This window comes from Protopterus annectens, chromosome 12.part0 (assembly GCF_019279795.1).
Source record: "Protopterus annectens isolate FY-2018-M chromosome 12.part0, PAN1.0, whole genome shotgun sequence".
Lineage (NCBI taxonomy): Eukaryota > Metazoa > Chordata > Ceratodontiformes > Protopteridae > Protopterus > Protopterus annectens.
This window is the reverse complement of record NC_056746.1, coordinates 1528863228-1528887804: the sequence shown is the minus strand read 5'-3', so window position 1 is coordinate 1528887804 and position 24577 is coordinate 1528863228.

Sequence of the window (24577 nt, the reverse complement as noted above, 5' to 3'; positions counted from 1 at the left end):
TATTTATTGTTGAAGCCACACATATTAATGTTGAGTTGCCTGCATAGTGAACTAAACTAGCAATGTAAGTGGTGTGAAGGTCATTAATAAATATTATTAAATAAGAGAGGACCCAGGATAGAGCCCTGAGGGGCACCTGTAGTAACTGGTTGAAAGGATGAGTAGGTTTGTTGCCATTTAATGGTTTGTTGCCTTTGGATAGATAAATAAGAAACTACAACAAGGAGTATTGTGAAAGTCCTATTGAGGAGAGTTGAATGAGCAGTTGCTGGTACGAGACATGTCTAAGAACATGGTTGAGACAAGCAGATTATTTAAGGGCCGTAAGAATATGTTATTAAAGTGTTCTACAGCAGTATCTAGTGTCATTGTTCTAAGTACATTCTAGTTATATTGTTTTAGTGTTTCATTGAAAATATCTTTGCTGAATTTGGTTGTATTTCATACTTGATTATAGATAACATGTTTATTTAGGTTATGGTGAGTTCTAATGGCACATGTTGGTATGTGGTCACTTGTGCTATCTGAGAAGTATTTTGTAAGAATCCAGTCTAATGTTGAGTGTCTCCTTGAAACTTTATTCATTCTAGTGGGTGTGATTATTAATTGTTTGAAGTTGTGTAAGTTTATGGATTCAGTGGAAGTAGTGGAATTTATAAGATGCCAGTCTATATTTAAGTCTCCAAGTATTATAGTTTCATGGTTAATTTGCCGAGATATCCAATACAGGATGTTTTCAGCAGTATCAATGTTATTCCCTGGTGGTATATAAATTACAGTTAAACATATAGCTTTCCTAGTGTTGACTTTTAGGAGTTTTATTAGAAGATCAGCATTGTTAAATTTGGGTATTGAGATAGTGCCTGGCTGATGTCTGAGACTGAATTGAAAAGCTCAGGAAAGTATTCAGATAAAATTCCAGCTTCTCCTGTGTCTATAAAGCCTTTTGCTGCAGGGTTTTAAATGAGTCATCTTAGAAAGACAATCCCATGTGATATAGTCAGGGAAGATTTTTGAACATTTATCTGGATTCATAGAATAGTTGGAAGAGATGAAACTCATTGTACTGACTCCTGACATCTTGGAAAAGACTCTGAAAAGATAAATAAGTTGTCTAAATAAGTAAATAAGTGAATGCCATTCAGTCTGACATGATCTATGACTGGAGGTAGATGCTTTGTATACACACCACAGAGTGCAGATAATGTAACCCAGGCACAGAAGACCTGAGAAATTTCCTGAAGCCTTTGACTATGGAAAAGTAATGGCATGCTTCTTTTAGATTTAACTTTGCCATAAAGCTTCTCCCGGAAGTGAGAGATAACAGATTCTGAAGGGTTAAAATCCTGAATTTTGGAACATAAATATAAAGATCTAGAACTGGTCTGCAAGAAGACTGTTTGAAAATTCCCTGAATTAGTTTCCCCCCCAATCAAATTGTTTGTGGACTTGAGTGGCAGATGGGCCAAACAAAACCATATTATCTAAAGCTGAATTTAAAATTTTAGTCTTTAACTTTTGATCATGTACCCAGGCATATCTCCTCAATATTGTATCAGTTGCAGTGGCCATAGACACATCATCTGAACAATCATACACATTGTTTAAGGGATGTTTAAATGCTTAATAAATGTTACAAACAATGAAATTCAGATAGGCACTACCTTCAAGAGGAGATGCGATAAATACTTCTCTCAACTTGTACGTAGAATAAAAGCACAAACTTTCACATATGCGTCTGATAACACAAAGAAAAAGAAGAAAATATTCTCTAACTAAACCCATCCAATATCTACCTCCCTTTCTTGTCCCACAAGGGAAGTATTGGACACACCAAGCATGTTCTCTGCTGGCAAACGTGCATATGGCTGCAGGGTCAGACCTGAGGTGGAAAAACAAATGCTGGCTAGCTTGAGAGACTTTATAACTTCTATCTGCTGTTTTGGGAAATGACGGTTGAGAATCAGGGTTGTTGCAATCAGCATTAAGCATACAATATTTCATCAGTTCAAGGGAAACATTCAATGTAAACTTTGAAGCAACATTTGACATGAATAAATGAGTTGTTCTTAAAGTAACTGTATCACTATGGTAAAGCAAATAGGATTCACCCACCATGAGACTTTGCAACTCAGATACTCTTCTTGCAGAAATCAGAGCAATAAGTAAGACAGACTTCCACATTATGAACTATAAGTCAGCCAGATGAGCTGGTTTAAATGGAGACAAAGTTAACTTAAGATCCCAAGTAGGTGTCACTTGTTTTCTTGGAGATCTTGTATGCAAAGCCCACTTTAAGAACTGCTTGACCAATGACAAGGAAGGAGGAAAGGGAGAATCCATGTGCAGACATGATAAAATGGGTGAAAGATGAACTTAGAGGAATACAACAGGCCAGTGTACTGTAGCACACTCAAATATTTAAGAACCAATGGTACATAATCCCTTACTGGGCCCTGGTTATTAGTGTGTCACCAATTAGAAAATATTTTCCATTTGTTAACTTTAGATTTTCTAGTAGCAAGTTTTCTTACTTCCTTTAGTACCTGCTGTATGTTCTCATGACTTAACTGCCAAAAAGATATCAAAATGTCATCAGTCAGGCAGTTAAATGTAATTCTTTGCGAACAGAGTGTATCAAACTCCCTCTGTCTTGGATGAGTAGATCCAGTCTGAGAAAGCTTGTGGTAATTGGTCTTGGCCAATTCAATAGGAAGGGAGGACCACTATTGCCAGGACCAGATGTAGTCTCCACAATGATATTTTTAAAGTCCTTCTGAATCTTCAGAGTTGCCCTAGATATCAGTGGAAAGGATGGAAATGATTAAAGAAACAAATGTAACTACTGGAATAAAAACAAAATCTGTTTTCTAGTCCTGTCTGTAAGGAGTACCAGATGGGAATTTCTTAATTGCATGTTTTGAAATGAGATGAACAGATCTATTTCAGGTGTTCTCCACAACTGGCTCAATTCTTGGAAGACATTCTCATTTATTTTCTGTTTAAGAGGGTCTGTCCTGGTCATGCTCAGCTTCTTTGCCAGTCCATTTTGCTCTGATGGAATTTAGGAAGCCTGGAGGGTTAAAATCTGTGGTAAGGTGACCTGTCAAGATACTACCATAGCCATCCTCAAAGCTGGTAAGACCTGGTGCCCCCTTTTTATTTATATACCACATCATAGTTGAGCTATCTAATCATCTGCAGAGCTCATGTTGACCACAGATGATGAAGAGATTCTATAGCATGGATCACAGCTAAGATGGTTTGACATTTATGTACTCTTGTCTGTCTATTTTAATCTAATGACCCTGCACTTTTGCCCCCTGCCCTACAAACAAAATCTGAAGTTTCTCTTGACACAAACTGAGCTGGGGTTGAAAGTCCTGGATTCAGTGTAATGCACTGTCTTTACCACATCAGTTCTGTTTTCACAAAACCCAAAACTGGAATGTGAAATTCCAAAGGGTGAGAATGTTGGGTCCACATAGTTTTTAAGTAACACTGAATGTTTCTCATGTATCACCTGGCAAGAAGAATCAAGAAAATCGTAGCTGCCCTGAACCCTGAACCCTAGAGTCCTGGGATACTCTCTTGATTTGAGAAGCTCAGGAAGATTTCCAGATACATTTTCTCCTAGGTTAGCAATACCTTCTGCAGAGAGGAATATAGAAGGCATCCTTCAAATGCAATCTTGTGAGAAGGAATCAAGGAGGATTTTTAACTACTGATCAGGTCGAGAAGGTAAGAATTCTGACACCTGGAAAAAAGACTCTACAAAGTTAAGTAAATCATGTAAATAAGGGGATATATGAACGGCCTACAGTCTGCAATGAGAGATCACAGGAGCTAGGCATTTTGTAAACATCCTTAAAGTTGTAGATAACCCAAAGTGTGATGCACATTAGAGACTTTGTTATGTCATAATTATTAGTGTCAGAACCTCAGTTTCCATCAACATTAAATACTAGAGTCTATATTAGATCATCGAAATGGCAGAATTTCGAATGATCTAATATCGAACCCAATATTGCGAATGCTGAAAACAGCGAAGCTGCACAAAACCAAATTCTTTCCTAGGGAAAGAATTTGGTTGGCCGTTGTTGTGGCTTTGCTGTTTTCAGCGATGTGGTGAAAAGTTACTGGTTGGGTTAAGGTAAGTGTGTGATTGTGCGGACGTTCGAGTTAGGGTGCGGGTAGTGTGCAATTGTGACAGAATTTGGGGTTAGGGGTGAGTTAAGTGAGTTAGGGTTAGGGCGCAGGTGAGGTGAGTGTGTGATAGTGAGAATTTGGGGTTAGGGGAGGGTTAAGTGAGTTAGGGTTAGGGCGCGGGTGAGGTGAGTGTGCGACAGTGACGGACCTTACAGTTAGGGTCTGGGTTAAGGTAATTGGATAGATAGTAGTAGTGTATGTGCAGTGTAGTGTAGGGCTAGATGTAACTTTTAAATGTATGTGTGTGGATTGCTGCTTTTTAGTGTGCTTGTGGTGTGTGTGTGTTTCTTGGAACAGCAAATTCACTGTTTTGAGGTTTTGATATTGTTAGGGTTCGGGTTTTGCAGTTCAATGTTACGGCATTCGATAATGAGCCTTTTCAATGATCTGATATAGACCCAAATACTACAAGCATTGTTACTTCTGAAGACAGTAGCATCAACGTCTTGGTTACCATCAGCGTGGCATGCACAAACTTTGTTACATCATTATACAGTAGAGACAGAGCCTTAGTTTCCATAAACATAGAAAATAAAGTCTATGATACATCATAACAGAGAGATCTGAAAACCTCAGCTACCATTAGCATGGAACACATCATCTTTGTTTCTTCATAGTACAGTAGAGCTAGAAAAGTGGTTGATAGACATGCAACAGTACAGACTTTGATGCATTATAATCCAGCACTGTCAGAGCATCATGTACCATCAGCATGGAACACAAAGGATGTATTCATCATATGCACTAGTGTTAGAGCATCATGTGCCATCAGCATGGAACACAAAGGATTTATTCATCATGTACACTAGTGTCAGAGCATCATGTGCCATCAATACGAAACACAAAGGATTTATTCATCATATACACTAGTGTCAGAGCATCATGTGCCATCAGCATGGAACACAAAGGATTTATTCATCATATACACTAGTGTCAGAGCATCATGTGCCATCAGCATGGAACACAAAGGATGCATTCATCATATACATTAGTGTCAGAGCATCATGTGCCATCAGCATGGAACACAAAGGATTTATTCATCATATACACTAGTGTCAGAGCATCATGTGCCATCAGCATGGAGCACAAAGGATTTATTCATCATATACACTAGTGTCAGAGCATCATGTGCCATCAGCATGGAACACAAAGGATTTATTCATCATATACACTAGTGTCAGAGCATCATGTGCCATCAGCATGGAACACAAAAGATTTATTCATCATATACACTAGTGTCAGAGCATCATGTGCCATCAACATGGAACACAAAGGATTTATTCATAATGTACACTAGTGTCAGAGCATCATGTGCCATCAGTACGGAACACAAAGGATTTATCCATCACATGCACTAGTGTCAGAGCATCATGTACCATCAACATGGAGCACAAGGGATTTATTTATCATATGTGCTAGTGTCAGAGCATCATGTACCATCAGCATAGAGCACAAAGGATTTATTCATCAGAGTATCAGAGATAAGATGATCAGCTTTAACAATTGGCTTAAACACTGGTGTCATTCAAAGGGGATCCAGTATCTGTCTGCCTGGGATGACATGCTGGACAGCTTGCACCTGTCACCGGATATTGGCAAAGGCTCTTGCCACCCCCATAGTGCCTTTTTAGGCAAGGCTCAAATTCTAAACCTACCACCCTAGAACACAAAAGGAAAAAACTAAGGGTAATGCTGCTCAATGCCAGAAGTCTAAATCTCAAAATGCATGCACTCGAGGCCCTTCTCAGTATGGAGAACATCGATGTCTGTGCTGTGACAGAAACCTGGTTCAAGGCTCCTGACAGCACCCCAGCGCTATCAGGTTTTACCTCATATCATGCTTCCGGCCCCAAAATCAGGAAAATACCAAGAAAGGAGGGTATCCATATTCATCAAGGACACCCACACCTCAAGACTGGTATGATGCATCGGAGACCATCCAGGTGCAATTAACCGTAGGCAAGACTGCTCTGCAAATTGTAGCATGTTACAGGCCACCCTCACAAACTCAGGAACCTCACATGGCCTTCCTGAAAACACTAGAGGATAAATGTATCACCAAACACCATCATACTAGGTGACTTCAACTACCCAAATATAGACTGGGAACACTACTCAAGCCCAAACACCCTAGCCCAAAAGTTCCTGGAATTCATAAACTCAAATGCCATGGAACAACTAGTCACCATTCCCACAAGAGGAGATAACATACTTGATCTCATCATCACGAACATGGGAGCACAATGTTCAACACCGGAAGTATACCCCTCACTGGTGAGATCAGATCACAAACTTATCTCACTGGAGGTCCTCATCCCACCCCCACCTGAAATAAAAAAGACCACAGTAAAGAACTTCTCAAAAGCCGACTTCACACTTCTAAAGACTAGTGTGGTCTCCTTTAAGGCCCCGAGTCATGGAAAACAGTATTCAAGCCGCTGAATCACTTACAAATGCCTTCTACCAGCACCTGCAGGACTGCATGGATAAGGCAATCCCAAGCAAAACAAAGACTCTTTGTACCAAAGGCAAGCATCCAGTCTGGTGGACCCCAGCCATAAACAAACTCTACAACAAAAGGAGGAAGCTACTACAAAATAGAGCAAAATCCTTAAAAGGTAAGACACCCTTGATCACTATAAGTAAAAACTAAGAGCTCTCATAAAATCATCCAAAGCAAATTTCGAGAGAAAAATAGCTAAAGACTCAAAAGACAATCATAAGGCCTTCTTTAGCTATGTTAGAAACCTAGGAGGAAACTCCCAGATATGCTCAGAACTAGTTCAAAATGATGTGAAGATTACTGATCCTACAGACATTGCCAACATACTGGCTGACAGGTTCAGTGCAAACTTCTCCCCTCCCCAAAAGGAGAGATATCTATACCAAACGATTGCAGCCCCCAAACATCTCCAGCGCCCAAGTGAGAACTGCTCTCTCCAAAGCAAAAACACAGCATCCATGGGACCTGATGGTGTCCCCGGCTGTGTGCTCCACGAACTCAATGAGGAATTAAACCCACAGCTAGGACAGCTGTTTAATCAAAGTCTTACCTCTGGATAACTCGTACCCAGGAGTGGCGCACTGCAACTGTGGTCCCACTTCACAAAGGCGGTACCTCCACCGACCCTGGAAATTACCGCCCATTAGCTTGACAAGCCTTATCTGCAAAGCCATGGAGAGGATCATAATGGACCTCATAAATAAAGACATAGGGAATTTGCAGACTTTGGATCCAACCCAGTTTGGCTTTGTCAAAGGCAGATCATGCCTTTTAAACTTGGTTGACTTTGAAACAGTCGCCAAAGCCATTGATGAGGGAAAGGCAGTCCATACAGCCTACCTCGATCTGGCTAATGCCTTGATACAATACCCCACTCGGGTATCATTGAAAAACTCATCAGCTTAAATGTTAACCCATACATCACAAGATGGGTTGCAAACTGGCTGAGTGACAGAACCCACAGGGTCAGAGTTGCTGGCGCCATGTCAGACTCAAAGCCTGTCACAAGTGGTGTCCCACAGGGCTCAGTCCTGGGCCCACTCTTGTTTGGCATCTACTTTTCAGTACAAGCAAACACAGGAGGGTTATGGTTGACAAAGTTTGCAGATGACTGCAAAGCCATAGTAGAAAACACATCTGACACAGATATCCTTCAGAAGGGTCTCACAGAAGCGGATAACTGGTGCCAGAGCCACGGCCTAAAGTTAAATGCCAAAAATGCATAGTCATACCCTTCGGGAAAAACAAGGTTACCCCTAGCTACCAAATAGGTGGCAATCCACTGAGCACAGAAGAAGTTATCAGGGACCTGGGGACCCAGGTTGATAGTAGTCTGTCATTCGACACCCATGTAGCTAAAGTAGTTAGGAAGACCTTCTACATTGCCCACCTTATCATGAAGGGATTCTCATCTAGATCAAGGGAGGTTATAGTCTCCCTTTACTCATCACTCATCAGACCAATGATTGAGTACAATGCCCCATTCGAATGTATCTGACCCGACACTTGCAGCAGCTGGAGAGGCCACAAAGTTCCTCACCAAAAGGATAAAGGGTCTCAAAAATCTATCCTATGCTGCCCGACTGAAAGAACTCCAGCTCTATTCAGTGCTCAGAGGTGACCTTTGCCTAACATACAAGGCCATGTCAAACCCAGATTTGATGAATATGCTTCACCTCAAAAATCCAGATCCATCAGAGCCACAAGGGCGGAGACTTAAACCTCGACACGGCTATTAATAGGATGTGCTGGAGGGATAGATTCATCACCCAAAGACTCCCTATGCTGTGGAACAAAATCCCGGTACATGTGAGGCAGAGCACCTCGCTGGCCTTGTTCAAGAGAAATCTTGACCAATGGATGGGAGATCGCAGATATACCCCAGGGATTACCTCAGTGTCACTGCTCGACAGAGGCACAGCAAAATAATGGGTATAGTTCCCCATACTAAAGGGGTGGCGTAAGCCACAAAACGATGGGCTAGGCTTGTAAATGCCCTCGGGCAGATAGCCTAGTATGAACCTATGAACCTATGAACCTATGAACCTAAATGCACTAGTGTCAAAGCATTATGTGCCATCAGCATGGAGCACAAATGATTTATTTCATCATATACACTAGTGTCAGAGCATCATGTGCCATCAGTATGGAACACAAATGATTTATTCATCATATGCACTATTGTCAGAGTATTATGTGCCATCAGCATGGCACACAAATGATTTATTTCATCATATACACTAGTGTCAGTACCTCATTTAATATGAACATGGAACACACAGCCTTGGTTACATCATAGTAAAGCAGAGTCAGAGACTCAGCTAAAATCATCATGGAACACTACAGCTTTTGTTATTTTATAACACAATAGTGTCAGAGTCATAATTACCATTGCGGTACAACACAAAGGCTTTGTTTCATCACAATACAGCAGTATCAAAGACGCAGTTACCATCAGCATGCAGCATACATGGTTTGCTACATCATGAATCCGTAGGCTCAGAGCCTCATTTACCACCAGCACAGAATATAGGATTTGGTACATAGTAATGTAGTATTGCCAGAGCTTCAGCTACCATCAGCATGGACCACACTGGCTTTTTTACATCATGCTAGAATCTTTGCCTCATTTACCATCAGAATGGGAACTATAGGGTTTGTTTCTTCACAGTGCTTTAGTTTCAGAGCCTTAGTTGCAATAAGCATGGAACTCAGGGCTTGTTACATCACAATTCAGTAGTTGCAGCACCTTAGTTTCCATCATCAGTGAATTTTACAGGCTTTTCTACATCATAAGGCAGTGGTGTAAGAGCCTTAGTTACCTTCAGCCTGGAACACACAGGACTTTCTACATAATTACAGGAGAATCATTGTCTCAGTTACCAGAAGCATGGAAAATATAGACTTTGTTACAACACAGCAGAGAGATCTAAGACCCTCAGCTGCCATCAGCATGGAACATACCTGCTTTGTTATATCATAATACAATAATGTAAGAGCATCGCTTGCCATCAGCTTGGTACACGCAGGCTTTATTTCATCATAATACAGTGGTGTAAAGTCTAATTTAATCTGAGCTTGGAAAACACAGTTTGATTGTTCATTGCACATATCTGTTTAGGCCTCAGTTATGACAGCATCGAACACTACAGGTTTTGTTACATCATAAGACCATAAAAAAGAAAGCAGGGAACAGAGTACACAAAGCAAACCTTTAATAACAAAAAATAAATAATAAATAAATAAATAAAACACGTAATTGTAACAAGAGTTGAGCGCTCTCATCCCTAAAATAAGGACTTCATCAGAACCTTCTGATGAAGTCCTTATTTTAGGAATAATTCACCTTCTAAAAAGATGTAGTTGTTTTCTAAAACTACCGTCATACTGTTCATAATTAAATTGATTTCAGAACCAGAAAGAAAACTGTACCCTAATAGTGTTCATGAAAATATTTCATACTTAGTCCCTGTGATATACATAAAAAAAAAATCACAATAACCCCTACTTGTACTGATCCTTCTCAATTCTCCCTAAAATGTCCCATGATTCCTTCAACGTATGTGTCTTCATATCATAAATGGGTTTAAGACGTCTATAAATCAGGACTGCACAGGGTTTTGAATTGTTTGCTGATACTATAGATCTATAAGGAGGGTGTGTTAAATTTGTATGTAGGTTAGGAATACCAAAAATAAAGGGTATTACTGGATGTTGGTTAAAAAAATCATATATAACACTAGTAATATTCCCCTGTAATACACAAACATGCCACTGCAAATCCATTTGCCTATATGCAATATTAATTTGAGGGTTGGAAACCTCAATGTACATGTCTTCATTGTGGAATATAGTAAACTTGCCACTAGAATAATCAATTGCATCACAAATTACTATGCCACCTCTTTTATTAGCCTTTATAATTCGAATACTTCTATCGTTCTTCAAAAAAAAAAAAAAAACTAGGAGCTTTCTTTCAGTCTCACTAAAGTCAAAATTAGTCACCCCCCAATGTTTATTTTTTCTGAAATAATTATATGTATCTCCTTCACTATTTTTCAAATATCTTTTACTGTGGAGTGACTGACTGGTTGAAATATAATATTTTTCTTAAAAGCATTAACATTATTAACATACTGTGATAGTTCATCTGTATATCTTTTTACATCTTTATTGGTACGTTCAAGCCAATAAAGTGCAACCCCACTAACTGAAGAGTAATATTTTTCATCTCTTTTCTAACCTTGTCAGAGTTTGAAAGCAAGCCTGATGTCCATAAATATTAAGGATCCTGCAAAAATATCTCAAATAATATCCAAACCAAAGGGTAAAAAGGTCACAGACAAGCCATTTTGTAAACACTGCAGGAAAAACCCAGTCAAGCTGGAGTTTTCACTGTGTAATACCTTAAACCTTCTGTAGTGGAGGCACATGGGATCTATGCTAATGACCCTTTAAGAGCATACTGGTGTTTCGGTGTTTCAGCTACATGGTGTCTGAATGCCAATTACTATTTTACTTTTTCTCCATATCAATGCTCTTTCTCCAATTACTCACTTTTTAAGGATCATGGAATATACTATGACCATCATTAAGATAAAGATAGTAATCAGAGAATGACTGAATGATTCATGCTCGGCTTCTTGACTAGTAATAGAAAATGGCCATCCAGTCTTTGTCATGTAACTATATGAAGTGAATACTAGAGACTGGTTGCTCAGGACAGCTGATCTCAGTGCTATCCAAAGATATTATCAGCAGTACATGCTCCTGATCTTCAGAGATGTTTTAACTCTTGCACGTATTTTCCAAAATAGTGGCAGGGAACCAGATATGCATGTGGGTAGTGATAAAAGATCTGTTTTTTTAAATTGCTTTAAGAATTTATTACAGTCATGATGATGTGGATGGTTATACCAGTGACTAATAGCAACAAATTAAAATACATTAACGCAACTATTATTTCTTTAATTTTCTTTGCAATCACACACTGGATATGACTGCTGACAGTAATGGCAGTGTTGGTGGGGAAGCAATGTGTTTGTGTGTGTGTGTGTGGTGCGTGTGTGTGTTCCCAAAAAATTTTGCTATAATCCAGATTGTGTCAGTCAATCATGATTCAGATTAATTCGTCTGTACACTCTTATGCATCAGGCAAGAAGTAATAATGCCTCATTTCATACTAAGTGTAAATATTGGAATAATACTGCAGTGGCCAAAAAGTGAGATTGGCTGGGGGCCCCAAAGATTCTAACAGTTGTATTGCACACAGGCTTTGCTACATCATACTATTGTACTGTCAGAGCGCCAGTGACCAGTGGCATAGAACACTAAGGCCTTGCTACACCAAAATACAGTAGTCGCAGAGCCTCAGATACCATCAGTTTGAAACACTATAGACTTAATTACATCATAATATACAAATGACAGAGCCTCAGCTATAATCAGCATTGAGCACACAGGCTTTGTTACATTATAATGTAATGGTATCAGAGCCTCAATTAACATAACCATGGAAAACTACTGACTTTGTCACATCACAGTAGAGTAGTGTCAGTGCCTCACTTTACTGCCAGCCAGATCATACAGGCTTTGTTACCTCATAACAGAGTATTGTCAAAGCCTCAGTTACCATCAGCATGGAACAAAAAGGCTTTGTTACATTATAATACAGTCATGTTAGGGCCTCAGTTAACATGAGCATGGAACACACAGGCTTTGCTACATCATAGGTTCATAGGTGTACAATGGCTAATAAAAATTATGACCCTTAAAAGCCTAGTCATGCAACCCAAATGTGACCCACATATTTGATTCATAGGGGTGGTTTATTGACTGCCTCTGTCCATCAGAGACATAGGAGCCAGACCAAGTGTGAATTTCCGGTTACCCATCCATTAGTCCAAGGTGCACTTAAAAAGGGATAGGGAGGAACTCTGCTTCACATGGATGGGGAGCCTGTTCCAGAGAATGGGAATTCTCTGAGAAACACATCTGTCTGTCCAGCATATATTATTCATGTTGCAAGCAAAATTTAGGTCTTTTAATCTGGTAGTTCTGATGCTGTTTTTTTTTTTTGCAGATGTGTAAAAGATTCATTAAAACAGGGTCCAGGGATGCCTTGTATGTTAGGCAAAGATCACCACTCAGAAGTCTGTATGATACCAAGTAAAGAGACAGAGCTTTGAGGCGATCATCTTAGGACATTGTGTTTACTCCACGTATTCTTTTTGTAAGGAGTCTTTGTGGACGTTCCAGTTGCTACATGTGTCTGGTCAGGTACATACTGAATGGGGCATTACACTCTGTGATGGGCCTGATGAGAGCCAAGGGCCATTGTACAATGGAGTCATAGCTTCAGTAACAATCAGTATGCGAAACATGGTCTTTCTTCCATCATAATACAGTACTATCACAGCATCAGTTACTATTAGTATAGAACAGTACAGGTTATGTTACATCATGATATAGTAATATCAGGTACTCAGTTTCCATTTGCTTGGAGCACACAGGCTTGGTTATGTTACAATACAAGAGTGCAGAACATCAGTTGCCAGCAGCGTGGAAAACACAGGCTTTCTTATGTCATGATACAGAGCATTCAGACCCTCATTTAGCAAGGAACACTACACTACAGGTTTTGTAGCAATGTAAAACAGCAGTGACAGATCCTCTGTTCAGATCATCATACAATGCACATGTTTTCTTATATCATAATATAATGGTGTCACATCTTTGTTTCATCACAAGAGAGAAGTTTCAGAACCTGATATGCCATCAGCATGAAAACCGACAGGTTATGTTACATCATAATACAGTAGGGTCAATGCCTCAGTTACCATCAGTATGGAACATACAGGCAATGTTACATCATAATACAGTACAGTCAGAGCCTCAGTCACCATCAAAATGGAACACATGCTCTATGCTAAATCATAGTACATTATTGTTAGCGCCTCACTTACCCTCAGCTTGGATCATACAGGACTTTGTACATCATATTGTGGAAGAGTCAGAGCCTTAGTTACCATTAGCATAGAGCACATTAACTTTGCTACATTTCAGTAAAATACTGACATGGCCTGTCTTTGTTACCATCTGCATGGAACACTACAGTCTTTATTTGATGATAATACAACAGTGCCAGAGCCTCTGTAATTACCATCTTGGAGACACAGGTCTTCTTACATCCTGATTCAATAATGTCAGAGCCACATTTATTTTCAGTGTGTGTAACAAACATACTTTCCAACATTGTAATACAGTAGAGCCTCAGTTATCATCAGCATGGATCAATGTGGGCTCTGTTACATCATAATGCAGTAGTGTTAAGAGCATCACTTACCATTAGCATGGAACACACAGGCATTTCTACATTGTAATGCAGCCATGACATCATCTTGGAACACACAGGCTTTCTTACTTCACAATTCCATAGTGGCAGCGCTTCAGTTTCCATCAGCATAGAATTCTACAGTAATTGTTAAATCATGACACAACAGTGTCAGTATGGAATACACAGACAATGCTACATTATACAACGACCCCCCCCCCATTAATATTCCAAAACGTGCACGCTGATTGGTCAGCCTGCACATTGTAAATCAAAGACTTATACTAATGGAAAAAGGTCCAGTCGCATGGACTTTTTCCATTAGTATAAGTCTTTTTTTTTTTTTTACAACAATGGAGAATGCCAGATCTCTGTTGCTTTTTAGAAACTGTCTCACTATGTTAAAGGAGTTTAACAAAGCGAGACAGCTTTAAAAAAAGCAACGATCTTCCTTTCTCCGTTGCTTTTTTTAAAGCTGTCTCGCTATGTTAAACTCCTTTAACATAGCGAGAGTTTCTAAAAAGCAACGGAGATCTTGCTTTCTCCATTTCTTCCACCCACAGCTCTGATGTACTGCGTAAGCATACGCATGCGCAGTACACCAGAACTGCCACAGAATACCAGACAGCTGCGGAAGGGCAGCACGGAGGCATTATACAATGCCATTATTTAAGAAAAGTAAGCATTTTTTTCTTAAATAATGTCATTGTATAATAGCAATAACCCACTTCTGAGAGTGGGTAATGTTGGATTTACCCACGGTTGTCTTTGTTTGGCCACTCAGGCTTTGCCCTCGTGACCAAACCACACCAACCGTGGGTAAACCCAGCATTATCCACACCCAGGCGTTGGTTATTGCTTAATTATAATATAGTAGAATCAGAGCCTCAGTTACTATCAGTGTATTCATACATACATACATACAAATATTTCAAGCACAGGCATTAATGCCCTTCTACCCTGCCAATATAACAAAACACTTGTCCCCATAATAAGTGTTCAGGCTGTTCTTAAAAATATCTAAATTAGTGCTTGCTTTAATGTAATTTGGTAGTCTGTTCCATGCATCTGCTGCTGTCTCAGAGAACCAATTAGTCCACTTATCATCCCTGTAGAATCTTCTACATAGGTTGTCTGATGATTCTCTACTAATTTTTGATAAACCCAAAGATTCCAAGAGGTAGCGGTCTCTAAATGGCCTACATTCTTTAATAAGATCTCCTCTTAAATATCTATAAGAGACACTGTAGAAGTTCAAATGTTGTATTCTTTCATAATAACTTAACTTTCTCATCATGGATACCTTTGGTATATTTCCTCTGTACTCTTTCCAGTTTACTCGTGCTTGATTTCTTATAGGGTTTCCATACTGTTATTCCATACTCAAGTCTGGGTCTAATGTAATTAACAAACAATGACTTCAACATTTCTGATTTCCTAGACTTTATAAATCTCTTTATGCAACCTATAGTTCTATAACTATCATTAACCAATTGGTTGATATGATTAGAAAAACTCAAAGTAGGATTTACCCATATACTCAGGTCCTTAAATAAATCTACAGTTTCAATCACTGTGTGTTGTATTAAATATTCACATTTCAATTTATGTCTTCCATTCTCATATTATGATATATCATATCATAGTTTTGGATGTAATTATTATCATATTATTCTCCTGTGCCCAAATGATCAATTTAGTCAAGTTATTTTGCAGAGATGCCCTATCTCTAACACATTTAATCAGCATGGAACATGCAGTGTTTGCGACATTGAAATACAGCAATGCAAGAGCATCAGTTACCACTGGTGTAGAACACTAGGTCTTGTTATATCCAAATATGATAGGGACAGAGCAACAGTTAACACCAACATGAAGCACACAGGTTTTGTTACATTATAACACAGTATGGTCAGAGTCTCAGTTACCATTAGTAGGGAACACTACAGGCTTAGTTACATCATAATACAGTAGTGGAAGTGCATCAGTTGCCATCAGCATGGAATCTACAAGCTTTGATACATCATGATACAGTAGCATTTATGTTTCAATGATCATCAGCAAGGAAAACACAAGCTTTCTTAGATTATAATAAAGTAGCCCCTTAGCTTCAGTTATCATCAGCCTAGAACACCCAGGCTCTGTTACATAATAATACAGTGGTGTTAAAGCCTCATTTATCATCAATGTAGAACACTATATGCTTTGTTGTATCATAATATAGTATATTCAGTGCCTCAGTTACCATAAGGATGTAACCCAGTGGCCTTGCTCCATTATAATGTAGAATGTCAGAGCCTCAGTTAACATTAGCATGGCACTATACAGGCTTTTATTCCATTATAATACAGTAATGTCAGAGCCTCAGCTGTGGGTGGCCATGGTGGTGCAGTGGTTAGTGTTGCTGCCTCACAGCAAGAGGTTCTCTGGTTCGATCCTTGGCTGGGGTGCCTTCTGTGCGGAGTCTGCATGTCCTCCCTGTGGTCACGTGGGTTTCTTCCGGGTGCTCTGGTTTCCTCACACATCCCAAAGACATGCTGTAAGTAGATTGGGCACTCTAAATTGGCCCTAGTTGTGAGTGTCTGCATGTGTGTGCCTTCTGTGGAAGGTTGGGCACCGGGCTGGCAACTCGACACCGTAAAACTCCACTGCCAATCATGAGCGGACAAATGTTCTGCTGTGGCGACCCCTAACTGGGAAAAGCCGAAAGAAGAAGAAGAATGTCAGAGCCTCAGCTAGCATCATCATAGAAGTCACAGGCTTTGTTACATCCTAATACAGCACTTTCAGAATCTGAGTTACCGTCCCCTGAAAAAAGCAGCCTTTGTTACATCATAATATGGAAGCAAAAGAGTCACAGTTTCCATTACCATAGAACACATGCATTCCTACAATCATAATACAGTAATATCAGACGCTCAGTTACCATCGGCTAGGAATACACAGGCTTTGTTACATCATAATACAAATGTGACAGAACATCATTTATCATTGGCTTAGAACACTGCAGGCTTTATTACATTATAGTACAGTATTACAGTAGATTCAGTGCCTCACTTACCATCAGACTGGAATGCACTGGCTTTGTTACATCATAATACACTAGTTTCAGAATTTGAGTTATCATCACTGTGATGACCCACAACTGAATCAGTAATCAAGGAGCCTCAGTCCTCACCACTGGCAACAGTGAGGGATGTACACTGAGGGGTTAGCAAGTGCACACACAGTATTTCCAGATGCAGCTTTCTGCATCAAGTACAATTTCCCTTAAGAGCACACAGAGACCACAGTCAATCCGGGGCTAGTTTCTCCATCTTTCTCCAGATGCCTGAAAAACTCCCCACTGGCACAATACAGTTATAGAGTTGAGATCTCAGCTGAGTGGTCAAGTCAAGACCTCCAGCATCCTCTCTGTCCAACCAGTGCTTCGTGTCCCTGCCCAAGTAGCTGACACACACACACTCTTTGAGGTTTGATTCACACACACACACACACACACACACACACACACACACACACACACACACACACACACACACACACACACACACACCTGAGAAAGGCTGGCACAAGTTTACTTGCTATGCCTACTTTTGACTGGACTATAAGGTAGTTATCACTGCCACCAGCCAACTGCTTATCAGCTACTTTAAGGCCTTTAACAAAGGGTGTCCTGTCTTACTGTGTAATATTAATATTAATACAAATGGTAGTTTGACTAAGAGCAAGGCTGTTAGGAATGGCCCACAGTGTCACCAAATAAATATACTCTCAAAACTTAAATATATCTCACAAAGATCAGCCAGAATGAAAGATTTAAATATATTTAATCATAAATAATAACAAATCAAAAAAATACTCAGTATGTATTCCCAGTGACATCAGAGTTCAAAACCGTAGGAAATATTTAAAACAACATTGCAGGACAGTCTCAAATAAATAAAGAAAAACATCTAAAATATGCTTCACTATATTCCTGTCTGAATCTAAGAAAATTACTATACCCTAGTTAACTTAGTTAAGAGCAAGACAGATGTGGTTAATGGATCTTCTAGTTGTTGTCAGGTCCAAGATAGAATACAGAATGCCCCCCCCCTCTCTCTTTCTCTCTCTCAGAGACTTCTTAAATTAATATCTCAAAAATTATTACTGTTGGGATAGCTTGCAGAATGTCATATTTTTGTCATCTGACTCGATCCCAGGTGAAAGTCCTGCTGCTGGAAGCTATCAGTATTTAGCATCAACCTGCGAAAAGAGATAGACCTCAGATCTTTGGCAGATGATGAAAGTCATAAAACAATTACCTTTCTTCATGTTTTCAAAACTAGCAATTAGTTCACCTTAAAGTCAATACAGAGAGCTCCCTAGTATAGACATTCTGTCTGTAGCTGCCATAAAATAATTTAATTTCAGTTATTTTTCTGAAATTTACTACACTGAGTTTAACCTCCTGTATCCCAGTTTCCACTGTTAAAATATATACATTTAAACAGTTAGAATAATGCATGTACTTTTCTGTTCTTTGCCAGTAGGGCACACTGTGGTTACATTTTAATCCCTCTGCAAGAATCTTTTCAACACACACTTCTGTACCACTTTGATATACTCATGACATACAGTTCTAATACAGTTGTAACACAAGCATCTTGCATAAACCATGTTGTTTGTCTTTTTGTCTTTTCCCGGTTAGGGGTTGCCCCAGTGGAACTCCGGTCTGCTAATGATTGGCAGTAGATTTTTGTGGTGCTGAGTTGCCAGCCTGACACCCAACCTTCAATGAAGGCAAGCCCATTCACGCATATCTTTCGAACGCCACTCGACCGCGGGGAGGACATGCAAACTCCACACAGAAGGCACTCCAGCCGAGAATCGAACAGGGGAACTTCTTGCTGTGAGGCAACAATGCTGCACCACTGCGGCTTATAAATCATGTTGATATTCACAAATTACATAATTATTTATAAAATTCCAGCTAGCTGTACTAGCAGTATCTCCTTTAGTCACACTTCTATATAAATCATGTTGATATTCACAAATGACATATAATTATAATTATTTATAAAATTCCAGCTAGCTGTGCTGACAGCACCTCCTTTGTCACAATCACTATAGAACAAACAGCCTTTGTAACACCATAAAATGGAAACAGCAAAGCCACAATTACCATCACCATGGAACACATATACATTCCTACATTATAATGCAGTAGTGTCAGATCCTTAGGTACTATCAGCATGAAACATTACAGGCTTTGTTACATCATAATGCACTAGTGCCAGACCCTCAGCTACTATAAGCATGGAACATTACCAGCTTTAAAACAACATTGCTTAACTTAAATGCGCATAGTTACCCAGGCCTTAATGAGCAGTGTTCTGTTATGTGTTTATTCAAGCTTAAAAGTTTATTACGCTGAATGAATTTATGAAATTCAGTATAGAATGTTCTTATACGATAATATAATATTTTATGTACTTATAGGTTTGTATGGATGTACCTTTTTGATTGTTTTTTATATATTAATAATTCTCCACTTTGTGCTTAAAAATTCTTTTAAAGTATATGTAAATATCTTTATAAATATGTATATGCCTTTTAACAATCAGTTTTAAACTTGTGATTTAATGCATTTTATTGGTCATGTGATTTCTTGGAAGGGTTTTACTGTTTGAATTTGTCTGAAGAAGTTTATTTGATTTGAGTGAACAAAAGCGTTCACAGATTAAAGTTGTGATTTGCCTTTGGAGCTGTGGCCCTTTGTTACTTATATTACATTACCAGTTTTGCTACATCATAATGCAGATGTTCAGAACCTCATCTACCACCATGGAAGACAACAGCTTTGTAATATAATACAGTAGTTTCAGAGCTTCAGTTATCATAATGCATGGAACACACCGGCATTCTTACAGCATGATACAGTAAGGTCACAGCCTCAGTTTCAATAAGCATGGAAAACACAATCTTTGCTACATCTAAATACAGTATTGTCAAAGCCTCTGCTACTATTAGCAGGGAGTACTACAAGCTATTGTTACATTGTAATACAATAGTGTAAATGCCTCTGTAAATATCAGAGTGGAGCACACACTCTTTGTTATATTATAATAATTTAGAGTCAGAGCCTGAATTAGCAACAGCATGAAACATACAGACTTTGTTACTACCACCTTGGCTTTGTTGCTTCAAAATGCAGCATTGTCAGACCCTCAGCTGGAAACTATTTGGTACATGCCAAACACAGGCTGTGCTACATCATAATACAGTAGCATCAGATTTGTAGATAATATCAGCACTGAACACTGCAGTCTTTGTGACATCATATCACACTGGTGTCAGATCCTCAGTTATCAGCATGGAAGAGTGTAGGGTTCACTACATTCTAATACAGTAGCATCAGAACATCAGTTACCATCAGCAGTGAACACACAGGCTTTGTTACATCATAATACAGTAGTGTCAGAGATATGTTTACCATCAGCATGACACACACAGGCTTTTATATATTGTAATGCACAATTGTAAGAGCCTTGGTTACTACAACGATGGAAGATAACAGGCTTTGTTACATCATAGGACAATAGTATCAAATCCTCGCTTACCATAGGTTCAGAGGTTCATAGATATATACTAGACTAGTGACCAACATGGCCTATATAAGCCTAGACCCGCAACCTGAACCAGCCCAATTGCGTGCCTATGTATAGGTTCATAGGTAGGTACCAGGCTATTGGCCCTAGGGCCTATATAAGCCTAGCCAAACAGTACCCTGGCTTTTGCCACCCAAGAAAATTATTTTCCTGTGCCCCTGTCAAGCAGAGCCACAGAAGTGATCCCCAGGGTGAATTTCCTATCTCCCATCTAGTCATCAAGATTTTTCTTGAAGAGTGCTAATGAGGATATAGGATATATTGTTTGATATAGATAGGTAGTTTGTTCCGGAGTATGGGAAGTCTCTGGGACAGGAATCTATCCCTCCAGCATGTTCTCTTTATTGTGGTGACAAGGCTTAGGTCCCTAGAGCGTGTAGCTTGGAGGGATTTCTTTACGTGTTGCATGTCCAACAGTTCTGGGTATGACATAGCTTTTTATGTTAGGCAGAGATCACTTCTGATTAGGCGATATGTGACAGAGTAAAGCTGAAGTTTTTTTAGACGGTTTGCGCAGGGCATCTGTTTGAGGTCAGTAATCCTCTTTGTGGGGTATTTCTGTGGCCTTTCCAGTTGTTGTAGATTTCTTGTGAGGTACATACCAAAAAGGGCATTGTACTCTATAATGGGTCTAATGAGTGATGAGTAGAGGGGAACAATGACCTCTTTTTTACTGGATGAGAAACCTTTTGTGATGAGGTGTGCCACATAGAAGGATTTCCTGGCTACTGTAGCGATGTTATTATCAAAGGAGAGACTACTGTCCACCTGTGTCCTAAGGTCTCTTATCACACTTTTGGTGTTAAGTAGACTACCACCTATGTGGTAGTTCATGGGTACAGAGTTTTTACCAAAGGGGATGACAATGCACTTTTTGGCATTGAGCTTGAAGCCATGGCTTTGACATCAGGCATCTGTCTCAGTGAGCCCCTTTTGTAGGATGTCCACATCATTAGGAGTTTTGATTATGGCTTCTAGTTTGCAGTCATCTGTGAACTTTGTTAGCCTGTACTACAGAGAAGTAGATACCAAACAGGAGAGGACCTAGGACTGAACCCTGTGGTACTCCACTTGTCACTGGTCTGAAGTTGGATTTAGAGTCTGCTACTTTCACAGTGTGGCTTCTGTCAGTGAGCCAGTTGGCAACCCATCTTGTGACATAGGGATTTATACCTAGTTTAGTGTGTTTGTCTATAATTCCAGAGTGGGGGATGGTATCAAAAGCCTTGGCGAGATCTAGATAGGCTGTGTGAACCACCTTACGCTCATCTATGGCTTTGGTGACCGCTTCAAAGAGGTCTATCAGGTTTAGGAGACATGATCTACCTTTTACAAACCCAAACTGGGTAGGGTCCAGAGTTTGGAGATTAACAATGTCATTGTTTATAAGTTCCATGATGATACGCTCCATAGCCTTGCAGACCAGGCTCATCAGGCTAATGGGGCAGTAGTTCCTGGGGTCCGTGATGGCTACCCCTTTGTGGAGTGGGATAACCGTTGTTGTGCACCATTCAGTGGGCACAAAGCCTGAGGTGAGGCTATGATTGAACATCATACTTAGGTGGGGTGCCATTTCGTTCTGTAGTTCATGTAGAACGCAGCCTGGGATGTTGTCAGGTCCCATGGATGCTGTGTTCTTGGCTTTGGAGAGTGTGTTTTTTAACTGTGCAGCCGTGATTACAGGTACTTTGCATTCTTCCGGTATAGAGATGGGCCCTTTAGGGGATGAGAGGGGGAAAAGTTAGCACTGAACCTAACTGCCAGGATGTTGGCAATATCAGTTAGTTCTGTATATTTAGTGCCATTGTGCTTTAACTCAGAGCAGATCTGAGTGTTGCCATTGAGATTCTTGACATAGCTATAGAATGCTTTGTGGTTGCTTTAGAATCAGTGGCAATTTTGTTTTCGTAACTAGCTTTGGAGGATTTTATGAGGAATTTCAGCTTCTTACTGAGGCTGACCACTTTTGCAACAGTTTCTATCTTCTGTTGTAGAGTTTGTTTATAGCAGAGGACCACCAGATTGGCTTATTTTTTTTGGAGGATAGCATCTTGGCTCTGTTAGGGATTGCACGATCCATGCACTCATGTAAGTGCAATTGTATAGGATTCAGCAGTCGTATCTCTATTGTCCATCAGCATGGGTGTGGTGAAGTTTGCCACTTCTGTCTTAAGAAGCATGAAGTTGGCTTTGGAGAAATTTTTTACAGTGGTTTCCCTAATGGGGGGGGGGGGGTGGGGGTGGAGGTGGGATGTGGATGTCTAGGGTGACTGGTTTGTGGGCGGATCTGACCAATGAGGAATTGACCTTTGGTGTGGAACACCGGTTGCCCATGTTGGTAATGACCAGGTCTAGGATATTGCTGCCCCTGGTGGGGGTGTGGATAAGCTGATCCAATGCATTGGAATTTATGAATTCCAGAAAACGTTGAGCACAAGAGTTGGTACACAAGTAGTTTTCCCATTTAATGGTGAGGTAGTTGAAATTGCCCATTATTAGGGTGTTAGGTTGTACCCTAATATTTTCCAGTGTATCAAGAAATGAGGAGTGGGAATCCTGAGGCATGGTGGGGGATCTGTAGCAAGCTACAATTTGCATTGTGGTGTTGCCCAGAGTTAGTTGCACTTGGATAATCTCAGATGCATTATGCTGAGCAACTAGCCTGGAGTTGTGGATATCCTTAATGAATATGGACATGCCTCTGCCTTTAGTGCTTTGGTATTGGTTAGGTGGCCGAAAGGTGTGGTATGAATTATAGCCTGGTAATGCAGGGGTGATCTATGGAGCCTTGAACCAGGTCTCTGTCACTGCACAGATGTCAATGTTCTCCATTTTAAGGAGTGCCTCGAGTGAGTGCATTTTGAGGTTTAGACTTCTAGCATTAAGTAGCATTACCCTCAGATTTTGCTTGCTTATACCTGTTATGGTGGTGAATTTGTCATTTGAATCTTGCCTAAAAATGGCACTATAGGGGTGGCAAGAGCCTTAGCTAGTATCCAGAATCCCAAGGGCGACAGGTGCAGGCCATCTCTGGCAAAGCATTTTGGTTTGTCGATCATGTCATCCCAGGCAGACAGATACTGGATCCCCTTAGAATGACACCAGAAGCTTAGCCAATTGTTGAAGTCAATAATTTTGTCCTTGTACTGTGGTATCATTCTGGGTGATGGCAGGATGCTACTCAGGGCTAGGGTCATACCTGCCTGGGCTACAAGATCAGAAAGCTCCTCCATGTCTCTTTTCATGTAGTCCAGGGAGGTACATCTCAGGTCATTCACGCCAACATGGACAATGACTGAGTCATATTTGTACTTGCTGTGGAGTGACCTGAGTGCATGCATTATGTGACGGATCCTGGCACCTGACAGGCACCTGACAGTAACTTTCTCATTGTTTAGCCTGGTGAGTGGAACTTCAGTGTGCCTGACTATAGAGTCACCTATGACAAGAGTGTTGGGTACGTTGTTATGCCTTATGGGCTGTGGTTGAGTGGCACACAGAGTTTGTGGGCTATTTGTCATTTGGGTTGTGTTGGTGGGGTGGAGGTTGCTTACATTTCTGCTTAGGAGGTCCCTGTTTCTTGGGTAGATTTTTTTTGAGAGCCTCAGCGAATGTAGGTGCGTGTTTTGTGTTTCTATGTGTGTGTTTTGGTGGTATAGGTTTTGAGGGACTATGTGATGAGTATGGTGTGGTATGGTGTTTACCTTCTCCTCTTGACTGTCTAGTCCAGTCTTGGGTGAAGAGAGCTTTGCTTCCAGTTTGGTTATATAAGTGCATCTCTCACAGGTTGTAGTGTTGGGTGGTAGGACATTTATTAGTAGGGGGTATGTTAGTTAGGATGTTTCTAAAGGTTATATGGGAGGTATGTCAGTTTGGACA